This window comes from Sorex araneus, chromosome 2, assembly GCF_027595985.1.
Source record: "Sorex araneus isolate mSorAra2 chromosome 2, mSorAra2.pri, whole genome shotgun sequence".
NCBI lineage: Eukaryota > Metazoa > Chordata > Mammalia > Eulipotyphla > Soricidae > Sorex > Sorex araneus.
Window position 1 is genome coordinate 145778033 of NC_073303.1, and position 21070 is coordinate 145799102.

Here is a 21070-nt window from a genome sequence, read left to right on the forward strand (position 1 = left end):
GAGATATGCCAGAGCCCTACCATCTGTTTAATGGGCTAATTATGTTTACCACATGCCTACTTCACAGGAATACCATGAATGAGGTTGCCAAACATCATACAAATATATATGTTTGTAGATATAGATTTAAAAATATACACATAAATAAAATCATATACATATAGTACAGCATCCAGCATGTCTGAGCTCCGTTTCATCTTTTACTATCATACTATAATATAATATAATGTGGGCTCTCACTTAAATCTAGCTAGGCTCTATCAGACCTTATCGTAAGACCTATGCGTGATATAGCCAACTGAGCTGAGAAGGTCTGGAGGTATCCTATAAACACATTTCTGTCCTTGCCTATTTTAGCAATTTGTTCCCTAATCTCCCCACTAAAAATCTTGAAATTTAACTTTATCATTGAAACTGACAAATTTTATGATACTGTATGTTGTTGCATCCAAAATGTCAAATTTTGGGTAGTTATTATTTTGCCTTGCACATGGCCAACCAGGGTTCCATCCCTAGCCACCCATATCATTCCTAAGAGCAGAGTAAGTCCTGAGCACTGAGCACACCATGTATGGCGCAGCCTATACACACACACACACACACACACACACAAAAAAAAAAAAAAAAAAAAAAACCACAAACCCAGACCCAAACACACACAAAAAGTGTCAAGTATTTTTTTCAAGTATCTCTTTGAAGCTGGAGCAATAGTACAGCAGGTAGGGCATTTGCCTTGCATAAAACCCATATGGTCCCCTGAGCACCACCAGGAGTAACTCCTGAGTGCAAAGCCAGGATTAACCCCTGAGCATCGCCGAGTGTGACCCAAAAACCAAAAAAAAAAAGTATCTCTTTACATTAATTTAAAAAGAAGAAAAAAGAGTCAAATCATTCTAAATAGTCCCTTATTTACAAGAACACCACCTTTCCCATAGCACAGCCTCTGTATGGGGCTATTCTCAAAGCTAGCTAACAGTTTTTCTGTTGATGGGAACCCTGCCACTTAGAAGACTCTTCTCTAGTGTTCTCTTGAACACTTCCCAGTTATGTGTTTCTCAGTGACTTCGATTATCACATGGGCTAATTATCACATGCTGGCCATGAAAAGTTATCACTAGGCCCTAAACTGGGCCGATCTAAGTGGCTTCTTGGAAATAGGGCTACAATTGAGAGGGAGAGTTTTGAGCAGTAAAGGAAGACAAAGAGAGGGCATTCTAGGTGAAGGGGATTAAACCAGCACAGAAACAGAACAGAGATGAAAAACAGCAAGTCCTAAGTAACCAGAGTTTCTAGTCGGGATGCAATATAAGTTCCAGGTATTAGGTTTTCTGTGTAGCTCTTTTGTCTTTGGAAAGCTAACTCGGCAAGCTCTGGTCCTTCTTGGCTTTGTGACTAGAGTGGCCTGAATAACGCTGGAGGCAATAATATGTCCATATGCCAGATTATAAACCCAACGTTTAGCATTTTCTTTAAAAATGAAAAGCAGTTATATCATATGAAACAATCATTGATATGAAACTTTCCCCCTAAGACATAGGAGTATTTTTCAAAGCATAGTTTTCCTGGAGAGTTGGACTCTTTTTCTTTTTTTTTTTTTTTGCTTTTTTTTTGGGGGGTCACACCCGGCGATGCACAGGGGTCATTCCTGGCTCTGCACTCAGAAATTACCCCTGGCTGAGCTCAGGGGACCATATGGGATGATGGGAATCGAACCCGGGTCGGCCGCGTGCAAGGCAAACGCCCTACCCGCTGAGCTATCACTCCAGCCCCCTAGACTCTTTTTCTTGTACTGTTTTAATCACTGTCACTGTCACTGTCATCCCGTTGCTCATCGGTTTGCTCAAGCAGGCACCAGTAACATATCCATGGTGAGACTTGTTACTGTTTTGGCATATTGAATATGCCACAGGTTGCTTTAATGGATGTAAATATTTCCAACAAAGGTCTTTTGTTTTGTTTGTTTTTGTTGTTGTTTTAATGGGGGAGGAGGTAGCTTTATATTTACCAGGGATTTCATAAACAACTTAGAAAAGGGAAAAATAGCCATGATATAAATATAGAAATAACTCTATCATACAAGCTCACATGAGCATAAATAAGGGAGTGTGTTATGAAGAAGAGGCAGCACCTTTGTGATGTGAGTGTCAGAATGATACTGTGTTTCTATATTAGACATCTAAATTTTATTTGAAAAGAGGCACTGATGGGGGGGAAGGATGGTAGATAATTATTTCCTTATTATTTTCCCATGCATATTAGGAAAAAATTATTTCACATAATGTGGAAGTCGCATAGTGGTTATGTGACTTCCAAAATATAGAGTCTTAACCCTAGTACAAACCACATAGATAAAGATCAGAAGAAAGCAATGTATTCAACCCGAGTGCCCTAAAACAGATGACTGGTTAAAGAAACTTTGGTACATCTATACAATGGAATACTATGCAGCTGTTAGGAGAGATGAAGTCATGAAATTTGCTTATAAATGGATAAACATGGAGAGTATCATGCTAAGTGAAGTGAGTCAGAAAGAGAGGGACAGACATAGAGGGACTGCATTCATTTGTGGAGTGTAGGGTAGCATCACATGAGGCTGACACCCAAGGACGGTAGATATAAGGGCCAGGGGGATTTCCTCATAGCTGGAAGACTGCTTCATGAGCGGAAGGGAGAAGGTAGATGGAATAGAGAAGGGATCACTAAGAAAATGATGGCTGGAGGAACCAGTTGGGATGGGAGATGTGTGCCGAAAGTAGATAATGGACCAAACATGATGACCTCTCAGTGTCTGTGTTGCAAGCTGTAATGCCCAAAACTAGAGAGAGTATGGGGAATATTGTCTGCCTTAGAGGCAGGAGGAGGGTGGGAAAGGGAGGGTATACGCGGGATATCGGTGGTGGGGAATGTGCACTGGTGGAGGGATGTGTGTTTGATCATTGTGAGATTGTAACCAAAATATGAAAGTTTGTAACTATTTCATGGTGATTCAATAAAATTTAAAAAAATTTTAAAAAGAGAAAGCAATGTATTTAGCAAAGGGAGGATGAGACAATAACTCTGTCATCTTTTTTTACTTGAAAATGTTCACCATCAAATGGTCTACTTGGAAAGAATCTTAAACGCCATCTAATTCTTCACTCATGTTTTATTATATGACAAATTATATGACAGATCATATGACAAAAGTTAGACTTGGGAGAAGTTTCAAGAAGCTTGTCAGGTCATTAACTAACATGGCTGGAATTTCTGATCTTTTCACTTAGGGTGCTTTTCAGCCAAACTCATCCCATCATTTCTTCAATTTCTCTGTGATTATTTTAGAGAACTCTAACTTTTCCTTTATCCTCTTCCCACCTCCAGTGTTGCATTGTGCATCTTGATCTTCAGCTAGTTTCTCAATTAATTGCTTTGTACTGGTTTATTTTATCATTACAAATTATTGGTTTGTATAAGGTGTTCTAAAATTCAAAATGCGTCCTCAGAAGAATTCTGACTTCCCTTTATGTATAAATAAACTCACTATGAGAGCATACATATCTTAATAAGAGTCCTGGGATTTCTCTAAAACTTAAATTATCATTTCATTAGACTTTCCAGAGTTCCTAGAATCTGAGACATTTATTGGAATGTGTAACAGGATCAGACAAGATTTTCCTCTTCTGGATGTTCTTAAACTGCTGTACCCTTGTAAGAAAGCCCTGTCCACTGCCATTAGTAGTACTAATTCCTACTATCACCAGCAGTACCTGTTACTATATACTGATTGCCTGTCAGGTTAGATAAGAACTGTTAGTGTTTTACTAACTTTGCTCAGTGTCAGAGATGATCATGAAGAGAATATAGGCATAGCCCAGCTTCCTTCTGTGAAGTGTAAGTCAGTCATTAACAATAGACATTCAATGAATGTTTATTGAAAGGTGGATAAAGCCTCCACCCACCACTACTCTTTTTCAAAAAAATCTCTATGTCATTTGGAAATATTAACTCTATGTTTCTGATATAACACTGTATGTTTTGTTGTACCACATATAGTTATTATGATTCTCCTGTCAATTTCAACTCCGAAATACTTATTGTTGCAGTGTAGAAAATGTATAACGATTCATTCCTACATTTTTGAGGGGGAAGGGAGGATTTGGCCACACTCAGCAAGTGCTCAAGGACTACCCCTGACTTTGTGCTCAGCGATCACTTCTGGCTATGCTCAGGGGACCATAATCAGTGTTGGGAATGGAACCAGTACTATCTTAACACCCTTCCTTTTATATATATATTTGCTTTTGCTTTTTGGGTCACACCCGGCAATGCTCAGTGGTTACGCCTGGCTTTGCACTCAGGAATTACTCCTGGCGAACCAGCTGGGAATCGAACCTGGGTTGGCCACGTGCAAGGCAAACGCCCTACCCGCTGTGCTATCACTCCAGCCCTTCCTTTTACTTTTTTAATGTGTCTGGCTCACCTAGTCCTCGCTCAGATGTCAGGCACACTGCTGAGAAGGAACTGGCTGGCACAGTACCCTGAAATTTCAGACAGGTGTCACCTCACAGATGCACAGACAACCCTGGTCTTGAAAATATACTCACTGAAGAAACCATTTGGTAAATATATTCACAGTAATTTGAGGGCAGTTGTTGTAAGATTGTGCTAAATCTCATGACTGTACCAAGACATTTAGTTCACAGCATATCAACTAGGCAGAAGAGTCTAGCCCCGTGAGCCTTGTTTCGTCACTGTAATCCTATTACCTGGAGTTATTTAGTGTTCTTTTGTTCCACATTTGGATATTTGTGAGAAAAACCTAGAACCAATTTCTTTGGGAAACCACATCCCTTGGCAGCACATAACAAACTCCACCAGAGGACTGTAGCAAAAGTTCTCATATCAGTTTGAGCTCCCTTTCCAGGTGGGGATGAGGTGGCATTAGTAATTCTCCTTCCACCTCTCTTTCCTTTTAAACTGCTGTTCTTACCTCCTTTCCTTCTCTTCAAAATTCTTTTGCTTACAGAATTAAAGAGTATTCTAAAGAGAAAAACCTCTTAGGCAGGGTATGTCCTACTTTGAGGCCACACACAACTGTTTTGACATTTAACTATATCTGTATTCCATTGAAGACCCTTAAACAACTGAAGAACAGCTCAGGGGCTATTTATTTTGTTCTTTTTGTTTTGTTTCTTTGGGGGGCCACACCCAGCATTGCTCAGGGATTATTCCTGATTCTGAACTCAGAAATTACACCTGCCAGTGCTCAGAGGACCATCTGGGATAAAACCCAGGTGGAAGTTGTACATGGCAAGCACCCTATCTGCTGTACTATCTCTCCAGCCACCCAGAGACTGTTTTTTAAAAGTGGTGTATACCCAAGAACATCCCTTGATTATAACTAGCCAAGGTCACTGTTTCATGTTGTTGAACAATCAAAACAGAGAATCAAGTTTTCCTTCTGAGTTCCAAGTGAATGCCAGGAGGTATTGTACATTTGTACTTTTCCATAAAGTCCTCCCTGTTCCAATTTGCATGATGTATAGAAATTTTGGACTCCTGAGAATGCACACTCACAATATATAGCCTCCAGTTATTTTTCTTAGGATTGCCATGATAAAGCCATGAGTAAATAGAGGCATCCATGTTATAAGGTTTTTTCTTAAGCTCTGAACTTTTTGACTTGCTTTTGAGAACTTTTTCCCCCCTCAACCAAAAGAGTAATTTAAAGGACATGTTACCTTCATAATTCTTGTTATTTTTCACCCTGTCCTATTGTCATATTCTCCTTTAAAAAGTTACTTTAATGAGTGGTGGAGTGGATATCATATATGAAAAGACTTTATCTGTCTTACAAACCAGAGATTATAAGACTTTGGGAAAACAGAAGTCTTCAGATGCAGAGTTCTGTCTCCCAAAAAATCATGGCTCAAGCAATATTACTGTATAGCCAGTGTTTTGTTGTACCACGTGTAGTTATTATGAGTCACCTATATAGACACAGTATAGATTGCATACTGGAGCATTGAAATTGTGTTTTCATTTACTTTTCATTCTCTGGGAAGTTATGCAATGATGGTAGCAAAAACTTGTGAAATCTCTCTCTCTCTCTTCTCTATCTCTCTCACTTCTCTCTCTCTCTCATTTCCTTTACTGGCCAGTCCTGAGAAACTTGTATTCCACCTCCTACCCACTGCACCACTCCTCTTTGGCTTGAGGGTTTTATACAGTAGAACAGTGCCAGAAAAGGTGTCTTGGTATGTTTGGGGTTCCATGCCATTTCAAATAGTTTGATGAATGCTTGTTTTTTTTTTTTACAGTTTACTAGCTCAGTTAATATTGGTCAGCAGACTCTGTAATGCATATTTATTTGGTATATTTAAAATGATTCCAAAAGGGGTGGGGACAGGCAGCTGGAGTGATAATATAAGTGGATAGGGCTCTTGCCCTGCACACAGCCAACTTCGTTTCCATCTCTGGCACCACATATGGTCCCGTGAGCCTCAGTGACTTTGGGTGCAGATCCAGGAGTAAGCCCTGAACATGAAAAAATTACAAAAAATGTGAGTGATGTTGTCCCCTTTCTCACTCTGCCTTCTCTCTCTATCTGTCTCGGGGAGAACTCAATTTAGAGCATGTCTGTAAAAGTACTACATTACTCTGAGGCTTTAGAAGTAGTGTGTGTGTGTGTGTGTGTGTGTGTGTGTGTGTGTGATAGAGAGAGGGAGAGAGAGAAAGAGAGAGAGAGAGGGAGAGTATATGCGTGTCTGGGAGGAAGACAGACTCCCTACCTGTAAATGGCTTGCTATTATTAGACGTTCAGTTCCAGGGGTTATGTAAGACAATTGAAGCTCTGTTTTTTAACAGAGACATGATTCATGCTGCTTGTAGTAACAGTAACCACCTCCAAACGAGACAGAAACCAGACACAGACAAAGGCTGGAGAAATCAATGCCGAATTGGTACAGCCATTCTGCTGATATCCTCTGCCTTTCAATCAGAGCACTTAGGTTATCAGGAAAGGAGGCTCTTGCTAATTCTGGGTCTTTTCTGTCTCCTGGGGCGACTCGGGGGAATCATGTGGGCTGGAGCTGTGTGTGAGAGAAAAGTGGGCCGAGCACTGAGGTCTGACCTCTCTCCTCGGCTCTCAGCCCCCCCAGCGTCTCCTCGTGTCTCACACACACACCTGGAGGAGCAGGGGTTGCCAGCTGCACTGGACTGCAGAATTCTCCGTGACTCGTCATGACAGTGGTGGAAACCCGGGTGTTTGGTTTACCCACTCAAGTAACTTTGCTCAGTTGATGTTCTGCAACATACTGCGAAGGGAGAGGAGGGAGTGGAATTTGAATCGGTGCCAGTGCTTTATCACAGCTTTTCCCAAAATCTGAATTAAAGTAGATTGGCTGTCAGCTCCGACAAGCCCACATGGGACCTTTTCCGGATTCTGCAGTAGTCACTCCTTAAGATCACGTTGAATCAGTGTTTTGCAGAATACAAAGCCCTTCCATAGACATCAGTTTATTTGAGCCCTACACATTGATGAGATCGGCAAAGCATATATGATTAATCAATGCCCCTTTCCAGGTGGGACCTTCTTTCAGCTAGAATGTGATTACTTCATTCATTGATTCCTCGTCATGCTTCTATAAGGGTCAGAAAGTTAACGACTTGACTCTGACTGTGCTCACCCAGCTTACTCGTTATTATTCTCAGATCCAGAAAAGCTAGACAGACCTTCCAAATCTCCATCTTTTTTTCAGGGTTGCCTCATAGTTTGTTGCTAACTTTCGTACTTGGTGGGAGAGGTGTGATGATTTTTCTACGAAAATCTTGATTCAGTGGTATGGATGACCTTAATCTCATCTTTTAAATTCTGCGTTTACTGGTCATCTCTATCTTCTTGTCACCCTGATGGAGAGAACTCAATTTAGAGAATGTCTGTAAAAGTACCACGTAACTCTGAATGTGTCTAAATTGGTGTAAGACATTGCTAAGAATATTCCCCTGTCTTCACCATGGGTGTCATCCGGAAGAGCAATGTAGAGAGCTTACTTTTTACATGAACGAATCATTAATATACATCTAAAACATTTAGCTCACCCAATAGTTTCCCATAATAAATATCTCAATTTTTAAAGAAATACTTTTTTTTGCTACTTATAATAAACACTCTGGTACATTATTATAAATATCAACTAAGGGCCAACACGGAATTTTCTATTATAGAAAATTTTGCCATTATGCCATTTCCTTCAAACATTACAGAATATAAGCATTACCTTTTTTAAAGTAAACACAAATATTCTCATTTATAAGTAGTTTTTAATACTTTTATTTATATACCACTTTTTTATCCAGTAAGGCATTGTTTGGGGCTTACATAGTACCCTAGTGATAGCTAAACTACCTTGACTTCTCTAATTTCATGGATACAGAATGACCCAAAGACAGAGAAGTTGTAATATGACTGAAGGCAGTAGCACAAACCTTTAGTGTTCTTCTAATGACTGCTATACTGCAGAAAATTCTGTCAGACACAGTGGCAAGCAGTGAACCCTCACTCAAGACCGGATATCCCAGGGTCCCATGAATAGGAAAGTAGCCTTTTGCTTTTCCATCAAGGTTCCATGATCGAGAATGGTAGAGATAAATGGTAGAGCAAGAATGAATCATCACTGGTAGAAAGGCTTTTTATCCTGACGTTTTTTTCATGGATCCTTGGATATTCCTTGTATATTTGCTCTTCTCCTCTTTGGTGTCAACTAATGTAAATTCATTTTTTTTTAATTTTTTTTTATTTTTTTGTTTTGCTTTTTGGGTCACACCCGGCGATGCACAGGGGTTACTCCTGGCTCTGCACTCAGGAATTACTACTGGCAGTGCTCAGGGGACCATATGGGATGCTGGGATTCGAACCCAGGTCGGCCATGTGCAAGGCAAATGCCCTACCCGCTGCGCTATCGCTCCAGCCCCGTAATGTAAATTCTTGTTTTCACCTAACTACACAACTGCTTTTACTTTTTTAAGTCTAGTATTTATTTTCCCAAAGCACACAGTATCATTTGTAGAGGCAATAACAATGAGAGCTGGTAATATATAATATATAATATAATATAATATATAAAATCTATATCTACCTAACTATTGATACCTTCCACCTGGGTCTTTAGCATGTGCAACTGTCCCAATAGTTATAGAAATAAAGTTTTTATTTTTCATTTGCCCATGCTATTTATTTCTGTCCAGGGTAGCCATTAACATGGTTATAATTCCTTACTATACATAAAGAACTAAATCATATCCTAGAGTTTCTATAACATGTAAAATATTGTTTATGCCCTAGAGAATTTACATTCTCTCCAATGAGATATAAAAAAAGAAATATTTAAATGTGACCACTTATCTAACTTCAAAATGAGTGAAAGAGTGGGTTAGTTAATTGTAAAGGCATTCTAAGCAGACAAAAATAATATGTTCAGAGGCTGCGGTATGACGAATGTGCTTTATCCTTCTGATACCTTATAAATAATGGGCATACATCAAAATGGGGTATTGATGGAAAAAATTGAGAGGCCTTATTTGATATTGATTCAATATCAATAACTTTCTAACTTTCTTACAGAGGACAAATAGTTTGGGAATGAGAAAATTTTATCAAATATCCGTTATCTAAGTATATTCTGCGGTTAATAAATGCTTCATGCCAAAGGACAAGGAAGCGGGGCCAGAGTAATAGTACAATAAGTAGGGCAATTACCTTGCATGCTACTGAGGCAGGTTTGATCCCCAGTATCCCATATGGTCCCCAGAGCACCACCAGGAGTAATTCCTGATGGCAAAGCCAAGAATATCCTCTAAGCATTGCAAGGTGTGGCCCAAATCCATCCCACCGCCCTCAAAAAATCCCAAGAAGGCTTTTTCCCTCTCTGGAGAAACTGGCATTCTCTCTTGAACATGTATATCTTCCTCTGCCCTTACATGTTTATACATTTGTTGGCTTCACTAAAAAATAAATAAATAAAAATAAAAAGGGAAAAGATGTTTTCGTAACCTGATGTGTTTGGAGAATGTTGTGGTGCTCATCTTCTAACATTCTGTGTACATTATGAACATATTAACATTCTTAAGTACACTTGCAAAAAGGGCTTTCAGTATTCATCATTCCCTATATTTGTTTGATCAATAAACCTTTTTGAATTATATATTTAAATTCTATTATTTATAAAACTACCTTTGACATATGCCACCTAGAAAAATTTTGAACAGCAGGAGTTGAAGGCAAAACACTACCTTGTGACAGTTAACCTAGTACTATTATGGATAAATATGTCATCAACTATAAAGAAGATATCACTGATGGAACTATAGGGAAAGATAAATATCAGAAAGAGAGGATAATATTCAAGATAGGAAAATATGTATAAGGAGGTGTGTGTGTGTGTGTTATCTTAAGAAAATCAGCAACATTGAAGAAGGAGATGACAATGATAAACTTACTGCACTAGATTGTCTAGCTTCTCATACTAAAAATAGGGTCAAGTTCTTCAATTTTAAAAGATCCTTGCTTGATAAAAGGAGAACATATTAAGGAAAACTACTATAGACTTATAGTTGTAAATAATCCTGTGTAAGAGTGAGAGATGCCAGATGGCAGGCATGTATAACTTGTATACAAACAGTGGGAGGGAATGATAAGTGATGGTATGGGTTCATAATTAAAGATTTTAAGAAGAATCCTTGTTGGTTAAAAGGTCAAGGGATCAGGGAAATCTGGAGAGGTTCTGAGAACAGTTTTAAAATGATTATGAAATAAGGCCATAGTGAACAAAGATATCCAACAAAGCCAGCAAGGGTCCACTAATGGCCCAGTGGAAAGAATTGAGTTTCTTAAGCATTGAGGAAGGCGATTTCTGAAGCTAGAGTTGGAATTTTTGAAGTCCAGTGTAAGGCCTCTAAAGAGTTAAGAGTAAAGATGAGAACTAAAAAGTAGAAAGTAAGAATGATAGAGGTCTAGAAGGAATGATAATGAGATTTTTGGATTAAAATGTCTTCTAAGAGTAAGAAAGAAAAAAATCAAGTATATTAAGTATTCAGAGAAAGTTAAAAGTAAGTTTAAGAAGCTTTTGCAGTGTCATAATACAGAGTCGAGTTTGTGTCTATTGGGATAACCTCAGGTGAACAGGAGTTTAATAAGGTCAGGATATCAGTGATTTTTGTCATTACAAGGTAGGTATGGGCTAAGCCCTTGAGCACTGTGGGAAAAACTTGGCCTTAAAGTCCTACATGTTCTCACTTGTAAGCCTGCAAGAACACTGTATCATGTATCGTTGCTCTACGATGCACATCACCCTCATTTTAGTATCGTTGCAATATCTGCTGCAGATAGTACTACCCAGGTGTCACAAGAAGTCTCAGAAAACTGTCAAGAATGGATAGCAGGAAAATTGGTCCAAAATGGATTAGATTATTATGTGTACAAAGTCTGGTGCCCGCTCGAGCAAATCGATGAATCGACAACAGGAAGACAGTGCTACGACAGTACTAGTGCAAAGCCCTACATTGCTTTTCTCTAGTTTTAGCTATGTATATATAATTTATTCTCTTAAAGAGTAATTATGACTAAGATAAAAATGAGTAATTATGAGTAATAATTAGCAATGCACTGTAGCACTGTCTTCCCGTCGTTCATCGATTTGCTCGAGCAGGCACCAGTAACATCTCCATTATGAGACTTGTTGTTACTGTTTTTGGTATATCAAATACATATGCCATGGGTAGCTTACCAGGCTCTGATGTCCAGGCATGATATTCTCAATAGCTTGCCAGGCTCTCAGAGAGGGACGGAGGAATCGAACCCGGGTCAGCCGCATGCAAGGCAAACGCCCTAAATAACATATGAAAAATGTCAAGCACAAGATCTGCCACAGAGTAAAGCTGTGGTAGATAAGGGTGGTGATAGCCAAATTATCAATGAAGGGCTGAGAGCAGGAAAAGGGTTTGCTGTCTGGGATAATACATGTTGGTGTTCCTAGGTACTTATTTTCCCATATAGCCACAAACTGTAATAGTCTAGAGGGCATACTCAGTTCTGGGGACAAGGTATAAATAACACATCTAGGACACCAAACAGTGTGATACTGTGCCATAATTGTGCTCATGTTATAATCTAAACATAGTAGTTGTCTTTTTTTGTTTCTTTCTTTCTTTCTTTGCTTTTGGGCCTACACCCAACAGTGCTCAGGGATTACTCCCGGCTCTGTTCTAGGGGAGTAGAACAGAGATTTGGGGTCCTGGGCTTCAAAGCTGGGCCAGTCACATAAAATTTTGGCAAGTGCCCTACCCACTGTAACATGTCTCATCCCCGAGAATCCAAAACATAGTTTAAAAGGACATAGTAAACAGAACCTGTTGACAGGCTTTTGAGACAAGAAGATTCTCGGTGTCCAGCAACTTAGAGGAAGGGTCATCACCAAATATTCATTAAATCCTGATCATCAAGATCTCTTATTTTTAATAAAAAGAATTAGAAGAATCAACTTCACCTGACAATAGGAAGCCTCTTGGGATGTGCAACTTGTATTAGCAATTTGTGAATTGTCAAAGAGGAACCAAGAGGTCTCTATGGAGAACGTGAACAGAGATGTCATGTGAGAAACATGGGACCTTCTCCAGCCAGGGCCATATCATGGGTCTTTAGGTCATCACAGCTATTTTCTCTGGACATAGATATTAGCTAGTAGGTAATGAAAGAGCTAAAAACTGTTTAAGCAAAATATTTTGATAGCATCATAAAGCTAAAGACGGGGTTTCTGATTCATCTTCTGGCTAGGATCCTTTTGGTGGTTAATTTCTGAAATAGTTTTCTCACCCTATTCCAGAAAGATGGAGCTAATCATATAGACTTGGGAGTTCATTTTGTCTCATTTGTTTAAAAGTTGAAAGTTAAACAGTTTTTTTTTTAATTTTAAATGGTTTAACAGGTTGATGAGCTACTTCATTGCCAGATCTTTCTTCTCAAGGACTCTTAAGAGTTTTAAGGGTCTTCAAAAGTAAAAAATTCAACCTTCTTTCCTCACAGTGGGAAGAACTCAGCTACCAAGAGGTTAAATGGCTTGTCCAAGGCCATATGTCTTATTTACTTGTTTTTTGTAAAATCCTAATCCTAAAATCACTCTTAGGCCTTTTTACTTTCCCTCCTTGTTTGTTTTTTCACCAGTAGTGCATTATCCTACAATCACCTCTCTGCTGATTATTTTTTATATTTGCCCTTGCCTTACAAAATTTCCTGTGCCTCAAATTATAAGATAGTAGGTCTTTGGTCTTTACCAATTAGTAACCCCTCACCACTAATTCATCAGTACATTTGGGGCGAAGAAAGGAGGGAAATGGAACAATTTTAAATTTACTGTGATCTTTGAGACATCTTTATCTACACCTGGGAATTGCTGTTAGACAATTAAGGTTAGTAAAGCTCACTGAATTTCTCAGAGGAAAGGTGTTATTTGAATTATTACCAGATAATTATTGTTAAAAATAACAATAATGTAAAAAATAGGAACTTTACATGCTAGAGACATTATTATTTTAATTTCCAATGGGGGATTAAAACCCTGGGGGACCTAGAAATTATTTTTTTTTCCATAAAGTGCTCTCTGCCAGAAACTCCTTGAATTCTGTCTAATGCCTGGTGTCCTGACAAAGTGGCCCAGAATCAGAAGTCGATTGTGTTGTTGAGCTGTTAGCAAAGCTATTGAGCTTGAACTGCTCCTTCAAAAAGTCCCTTGTTAGAAAAGGAAATGTCAGACATAGAACTATGGTACCCAGACCAGTAACATCCATCACCTGGGAGTTTTTTTGAAATGCAGAGTGACAGACTCCATCCCAGACATGCTGAGTCAGAAATCCTGGGTGATTTATTTGTTCATTAGCTATAGACCTATATAAGACATTACTGTCTTGAAATAGAAAGGAGCTAGGAAGGAAATATAAGTTTTTTGGGGGGGAAGGGTGGAGGAGGAGTGTTAAGTCACACTCAGCTGTGCTTGACTTATTCCTACTTCTGGGCTTAGGGATGTCTACTTCTGACCGTGCTCAAGTGACCATTATTTGGTGCCAAGAATGGACCTGGGTTATCCAGATTAAAGGCAAGGACTTTTTCTGCTGTACTGTTTCTCTGGTCTTGACCCATCATTTCTAAAGAGTCCCTGCACCTAAAGTCTATGCCACCCAATGCTTCTAGTTGGAGAATCTAATTATTCTACTTTTCTCAGTTTCTGAACCAGCATAGAAACAGCATAAGAACCTTTCTTGTGCTGAAACCATAAAGGGAATTAGATATGTGTTCATGCTATTAGTACAGTTGTTATTACAGTGAGAAAAAAAATTACAGCTTTGGTGTCAGAAAGTACAGGTTTGAATTCTGGCCGCACTATCTCTCGCTTTCTAACCTTGAATTGTTTGAGCTCTCTAAATCTCACTTTTTCTAAACTGTAAAATAGGTATACTATGGGGCTGGAGTGATAGCACAGTGGGTAGGGCATTTGCTCACCAGGGTTCGATTCCCAGCATCCCATATGGTCCCCTGAGCACCGCCATGGGTAATTCCTGAGTGCAGAGCCAGGAGTGACCCCTATGCATCACCAGGTGTAACCCAAAAAGCAAAAAAAAAAAAAAATAGGTATACTAATACCTCAACTGCAGAGCAGTTGTGAAGATTAAAGAAGAATGTATTTTAAAGGAACTGGATGTTTAGAGAGGAAGACAGAAAAGAAAAGAAATCAAGGGGGGGCAGGCAGGAAGAAGAGAACGGGAAGTAATGGGAGAAGTATGCATCAGGGCTTCAGTTATACTGGTGATATGGGTGAAGAGTGTAACCATATATCCCAAACACATACTGAACAACACTGAAAACATAAGATCTAAGCTGCAACCACTGAAATTTTGTAATGTGCTTATCAAGTTGACAGGCAGAGAGTGGGTACAGGTTGTGGTCGAAGGGAACATGGGAACACTGGTGGAGGGAAGTTGACACGGGCGGTGGGATTGGTGTTGAAATATTATATGACAAAATCTCAGCTATCTATAACTTTGTAAATTGAAGTTCTTTAATTAAAAAAAAATAAGAAAGAAAAATGAAAAGGGACTGGAGAGATAGCCCAATGGGCTGAGTTCATGCTTTGCAGACAGGAAACCTGGGTTCATCTGATTCCTGGCTTCACATTGTCTCCCAAGCAGTCAGAAATGACTCAAGAGACAGAATCAGGAGTAGCTTCTTAGGATAACCTCCCAAAATGGGCCGCTTGGTATGGCCCCCAAAATGAACAAGTAAAAAAGGAGAGTGTATGAAAATGCATGGTGCACTTAGTAGGAAAATTTAGACCTCTAATAAACGGTGGCTATTCCTAACAGTTACCCTTTTGGGGTAAGCTTTGTCATGAAGATCACCTCTGTCATTTTAGAATTCTTTGGTCTAATTTCCAAAGAATGGGAAGAGCCATAGTAAACTGAGACCTCCAGAGAAAATGCCTTGCAGGGTTAGATGCCCATGTGTTACGAAACAATCCTGCTCTCTAAGGGCTTCCAGGACAGAGCTGCAAAGATGTCAGCAGGAACACCTGCTGAAATGGAAATAACCTGCCACCTCAATGCCTCTGACACCATCAACAGCTTTGCCGGCTATGACAGTGATGATGTCAGAGGCAGAGAGAATTGCTGGATTTCCAGATTCTAGGAAGTATGTGTGGCCCCAACCGCCTTTCAATGTTATCTCTTGATGTCAAAACTGAATACCTTGGAGATGGGATGCATTAGGAGAGAGTAAATAGGAAAACTTACAGTGTCACCTCACTGAGGTTTTTTTCAGGGTATAGCAATATAACTTGGCGCAGCAGGTGGTGGTTCTTTCTCATAGTTCCTCAGGTGTGTGTTAAGGCCAGTGGAGAAACAATAAGAAGGGGATAGATGACAATTTGCCAAGAACTGAAAGGAAAGTAGTAGCAGAAGAATTTGGTACTGAGAAATTGTTTTAATTATAAAATGCATAATTTAAATGATACGTTAAGCACTTATTTAATTATGTAATGGGTTTGTGTGCTTCCAGGTGATTTTATTCTGCATTGTACTACATTGTACTAGACATAATGATTAGTGATTTTCTTTTTCAACTTAATGTTCTTGAGGGCCTGAGATAAGGAAGCTCAGAAACTCTGGTGACATTGGTCTGTCCAGTCATTTGACGGTTATGAAAGAACTAAGAAGAGCTTTGCTTTCTAGCTTTTTATTAGGGGGAATACTGGTTGCTGTTTAATGGATGCTTTCTTGCAGTGTTGATGATTCTACATTTTTCTCCAGTGCATAACAATGGGAAGCATTAACCTGGGAGAGCTAGGGGAATCTTGTAGTTTTGTGGACTAACATTTAAGAGCTGAGCTGTTTTGGCCAATATTGAGATTCACTGGTCGGGGGCAGGGGGTGGGGTGGGGGATCTGTTTTTCTTCACCTAGGCATACACTGTTATCCCCCAAGACATGTTTTGTTGGACTCTTCTTCTTCTGATTCTAGTTAAGATTTTAACTAGAGAAATGATTACACGGTTAATTTTTTTTTTTTGCCATAAGGGAAAAGGGAAGAAAGCTAAAATAGATTTGGGAGCAGTAGTTTATGAATTTCTGCATGTAAGTTAGTCAAATAAAAAAATTAACTATAAACAGTTTTAGTGGGTTTTGTGCAAAGCACTGTAGATAAAGAAACATGGATGGTTGTATAGGACCAAGAGTGCAGCTGCATGTTTCTAGGTGGTAATGATTTAGTCGTAGGGTTACTGAATTGTGTTGTTAAGAATCTCAATTAAGGGCCGGAGCAGTAATACAGCAGGTAGGGCATTTTTCTTGCATACGGCCAACGTATGTTCAATCCTTGGCATCCCATATGGTCCTCCAAGCACCGTCAGGAGCAATTCTCTGAGTGCAGAGCCAGGAGTAACCCCTGAGCATTGCTATGTGTGACCCAAAAAGCAAAAAAAAAAAAAAAAAAAAGAGAGAAAGAAAGAAATCCCAGTTAAATCCACGGTCTTCTATCTAGTTCTGAATTCATCACCCAGCAGTATCTTCACAATTCACAATTATTACAGATATTTCTGTTGGTACTCTTTAAAAATTTGCTTTTTTATTCTTTAAATCCACCTTCTTAAGGGGGAGGGGGAAAGTCATCTATAACAGAGGTTGCTAAACTTATTGTCCTACCATCCCTTCTCAAAAATAGTAGTTTTTGCTTTCATAAATCTTCCTTCTTTAATAAACAAATAGAAAGCATCATCTGGTTGCATCTGAAATTGCTATGACCAAGAACTTTCTAACCCTGGATCATTCCAGCACCCCCAAGAGGTAATATCACCCACTTTAAGAAACACTCAATAAAAAAAGATACTAGTTTGGTTTGGGAGTACCTCCCCTGTTGTTCTGGGAATCTAGGGACCACTTCCAGCAGTACTTAGGCCTGATGTTTTTCGTGCTCAGGCCCAGTGGTATAACCCAGGGCTATGCTGTTTATACCAGGATCAAACTGTGCCCCATGCATACTAGGAATTCGTTTCATCCTTTTGAGCTATCTCGTGGATCCTGGTTGATTGTTTTTTTTATGGGTGTTTTTTTTATGTTGTTGTTCTTATTGTTTTGGCTTTGGGAACAACTTGGCAGTACTCAGAATCTACTTCTGGCTTCACATTTGGGGTGACTCCTAGAGGTGTTTGGAGGATTATGTGGTGCCATGGATCAAACACAGGTCTGCAGCATGGAAAGCATGTACACTAGCCCTCTGAAATATCTTTTCTTCGGTCCAGTTTGGTCTTTTGAAGTGAAAAGCAAAATTATTAATTCTTTGGAAGCACATGTATTCTTCAGTCCATACACCTCAACCCTCACTCTCTGATTATCATTGGAGGTGTACTAAACCTTTTGATAACAAGCATGCAACAATAAGTAGATGTATGACCTTTTGTAGTATATTGGGCTCTGTCACTAATTAGTCTGTGGCAAGACAGTTTTCTTAATCTCCTTATCTTAAAGCAAAGGCTTCGAGTAAATGGGTCTTAATTTCTCCCCAATTCAACCTCAGTTTCCTTGACTGTAGGCAAGAATCCTTATCCCTTCTATGTGCGTTTCAGCAGAAAAAGCAGAGTGTCAACTTGTGTACAAGACTTGACATGCTTTGGGGTCACTGTCACTGTCATCCCATTGTTCATCAATTTGCTCAAGCAGGCGCCAGTAATGTCTCCATTTGTCCCTGTGATGTTCGGGGTCAGGGGAATGAGGCCCATTATTTTTACTGTTTGTGGCATATTGAATACACCATGGGTAGCTTGCTAGGCTCTACCGTGCGAGGTTCTGCATCGCTCTCTTCCAGAAGCTTTGTTTTATAGTCTCTGGATCTTGGCCATTGATGAGATTACATGGTGCCTGGGGCAGTTTGTGGGTGTGACTGCCAAGCTACTGGAAAACTAGGGATCTGGGTGGAAGAGGCCCAGTCCCAATCCGAGCAGGCATAGAGATCTCAGCCATGGGTCCCACATACCTGGAGTTCCTCTGCTGGTCTTCATGCGTAAGACTTGTCCAAGTGTGTGGAGAGTGGCTTTGAGCATGGCTGTGGCTAGGTTCCAGACGTCTTTGTCTGCCGAGGCTCTGTTTGGGACAGGGAGGGAAACTCAACCCACCCCCCTCCAAGGGGGCCCAGTGAAGACAGCCTGGCTCAGGGGCAGGAGATTCTTTGAGGTATACCAAGTCAAAATTGTCTTTGCCTTCTAGGAGCATATAGGGAGGATGAACTAGAATTACACAGGTAGCTCTTTGTCTATAGAATACTCAGTGAGAGTCATACTAATAATACTTAGTGATTTGAGAAGAGCCCTTTCCTGTGGGAAAAGTTTCTTCCATTTGGTGGTCTTTGGATGATCCTTATGGAGCTGAATATAGATGTTGAGGAGAGGGTGGAAACCCCATGTTATGCATGGCAAAGACCGACTTTGCTGGAATATAGATTGAACTGTCTTTAAATTTGATCTAGTGAACAAAGAACAAGTAAACTGCAGTCATACTATGGTCCTTTACATAAGTTAATGTAATGTTTGTGGAAAGGATGTGTTAGAGGTCAAGAGAATCTGGAGGACATGAAGCCAGTTAGGAGTTTCTCACCTGTAATAGTGATAAGGTGATAATAAATAGGTGTTAGGATAGTAAGCCCATGTTCATTCCAGTATTCTGGGAACCAAATTTCCAATGTGTGTAGAAGGGCTCTCTCACACCAGCATATCTATAGATATCAACTAATTGTCCTTCAACTCAGCTTATTACTGACACTGTAGATGCCTGAAGACAATATCTGATTCCACAGGTTAAGGGCTTATACTTACAAGACTACCCACCAACCCTTCAGGCTTAATTACAAACCAGGTTTGTCACTATGCTTCTGACCTAGTGTTCCAAGGATACCCTCCTTGGACTTGAAGTTTTTGCATGTATTTCTGACCAATTTGCTATACATTAGAGTTTCTTCCCTCCCTCCTCCCCCTCCCCCATACATACCTACTCCCCATTGTCTTTCATTTGTCTGCTAGAGTGCTATCAAACTCAAGGATGTATTTTACGTACTGAATTTTCTGAATTTTACTTCCTTGATTATTGCTTATGATGAAAGGATTTAACTTGGAAACAGCCATATGGAATAGCCCATCACAAAAAGTCTGAGGAAAGAGCTTAACACTTCCAGGCCCTTCCAGGTTTACTACTCTCTCCACATCTCCAAGTGCCCCTCGACTTGGAAGCTTTCCAAACCAACTCCCCTTCAGTGTTCACAGTAGTTTCACTAAAGAGACACAAGTGAGGTTAAATCTTATTTTGATACAATTCCCAAACCTTTTCTTTTAGGTTAGGACTGGAAATATAAGTTCCAACTCTCAAATCTCCTGGTTGGTTCAGTTGGCAAACCACCACCTTCTCTCAGTAGAGGTCTATATTTCACTCCATTTGCATAACAAAAGACACTTTAATTGCTCTCAACACAAGAGATTACAGAAGTTTGGGAAATCTGTAAACACAAATACATATGTACATACCTGCATATAGTTTACATAGTCATATAGAAAATCACAACTTATATAGCCTGGTAAACACCTTAGGCAACTGATTGGTTTATGGGAAGCAAAAGGAAATAAAGATGAATCAACAACTGTAGGCCATAGGTAACTGGACAGAGATAATAATACTAATGGCAGGATGTGGGATGGTTAGAGAATGAACATGCTATGATAAAAAGGGGAGTGGATTCTGTTTTAAGCTTTCTTTTTTTTTGTTTTTTTTTTCTTTTTGGGTCACACCCAGCGATGCACAGGGGTTACACCTGGCTCTGCACTCAGGAATTACCCCTGGCAGTGCTCAGGGGACCATATGGGATGCTGGGAATCGAACCCGGTTCGGCTCCGTGCAAGGCAAACGCCCTACCCGCTGTGCTATTGGTCCAGCCCCTGTTTTAAGCTTTCTGAATTAAAGGTTCCTTACAATATTTGAAACTGGAGCAATACCATATCGAGTAGGGTGTTTGCCTTGCACACGACCAACCTGGGTTCAATTTCTCCATCCCTCTCAGAGAGCCCGGTAAGCTACCGAAAGTATCCTGCCCACGTGGCAGAACCTGGCAAGCTACCCGTGGCATATTCAATATGCCAAAAACAGTAACAAGTCTCACAATGGAGACGTTACTGGTGCCCACTCAAGCAAATCGATGAACAATGGGACAACAGTGCTACAGTGCTACAATATTTGTTAAAGATGGGAACATCTTAATATTAGATACCTCATTAATCTTCTTTTCCCAGTGCCTATTAGATGCTCTATAAACATTGAATGAACAAAAAGATCTGTTTAATTAATAGCCAATAATCAATAGCTATGAAAAATTTTGTCTGGAACTTTATAACCAAAAACATAATTTAAAGATAGCTATGTGGGTGTTCTCTACGGAGAAGTGCTTGTTTGAAATCATGGACGGTAGGTGTAGGCAAAATCTACAGACAGAATCCTGAGGACTGGCTACATTTAGGGAG

The 21070-nt window shown here is 39.7% G+C and overlaps 1 protein-coding gene across 14 annotated transcripts in view; it reads left to right on the forward strand.

Annotated features, from left to right (window-relative positions):
* ZBTB20 (zinc finger and BTB domain containing 20) overlaps positions 1–21070 on the forward strand; it is an 897756-nt gene that overhangs the window by 796930 nt on the left and 79756 nt on the right. The window lies entirely within an intron of this gene.